Source organism: Suricata suricatta, chromosome 8 (assembly GCF_006229205.1).
Source record: "Suricata suricatta isolate VVHF042 chromosome 8, meerkat_22Aug2017_6uvM2_HiC, whole genome shotgun sequence".
Classification (NCBI taxonomy): Eukaryota; Metazoa; Chordata; class Mammalia; order Carnivora; family Herpestidae; genus Suricata; species Suricata suricatta.
This window is the reverse complement of record NC_043707.1, coordinates 34,080,854-34,082,032: the sequence shown is the minus strand read 5'-3', so window position 1 is coordinate 34,082,032 and position 1,179 is coordinate 34,080,854.

Sequence of the window (1,179 nt, the reverse complement as noted above, 5' to 3'; positions counted from 1 at the left end):
AATGGGCATGGAGCAATTTCAGAAAGTGAAACCACCACGGCCAGAAGAGCCACAGGGACATCAGCATCGCGTTACAGCTGTTCTAGGTGAGGGACAGCATTCAGACGGGGACGCAGTGGACAGACTGAGAGCAGCAGAGAGACGAGACTCCGCAGCCGTGGAAACAAAGAGGAGAAACAGTCTGACAGGAACAGCTTAGAAATAGATACAACTTCTAAGAACATAGCAGTTAAAATGCATATTTAAAAAGCTCCAGGTCTCTGCAGGAAGGCAGGGGAGTGCAGATTAGGAAATAGCCAAAATGAAGAAAGAGCTGATGGAGACACAACAAACAAGAAAATGGATTGAAACAATAAAGCAGTACCTAGCAGGCAAGAAGACAGGTGGTCAGGCAGCTGATGACAGAGTGAGAGGCGGGAGTGTTTGGGAAGCAGAGAGCCTGCGGCAGAGCACCAGGGCATCAGTCCAGACACCTAGGGAACCTGGGATCAGGACTCATCCAGCTGAAGAGAGGGGGAGCCAATGCTGCTGAGAAAGGGGTGAAGCTTACGAGATTCAGAGGACAAAGAGCTGGACCAGCTGAAAAAGCAGGAAAGGCAGGAGGCACCAGAAGGCTGAGAGGGAACATGAATGTGGGGCGCTCCCTCGGAAATGGGAGCTGATGGCAAAGCCTGTGTGACTCTCAGAGGCGGGAAAGTCAGGAACAAGGAGGAAGAGAACACAAGAGTCAGAGCAGCTAGGCTACGGTGACTGTGGCAGGAAGGAACTGCCTCCGGGGTCTAAGAGGATTGAAGACTCAGCTACGAACACTGAGCAAACTAGAAAGAAAAGATGGGGTGACACGGGGAGTCCAGCAGGCGCCTCGGGAGGGCCTGTCTGTGTGGCTCCTCCCACCATCTCGCTTTCTTGTTAGCGTGCAGCTGTATGTCCCTTGCAGCTATTCCCATCCTAGATGCGGGGGATTCAGACACGTCCCCTAACATGTGGGCGCCTAGGCTTACGGAAAACAGAATGCGGGTACTGGTCCCACTCCCTAGGTAGAATCAGGGATCTCACGAGCCAGGATACCATGGCCTGAGCCAAACTGAAGGATCAGACGCTCAATCAACAGAGCTTCCCAGGTGCCCCATTAGCGGTGTATTTTATTGCAAGGTGCATCTAGGAGGCCTGAGCACAGCT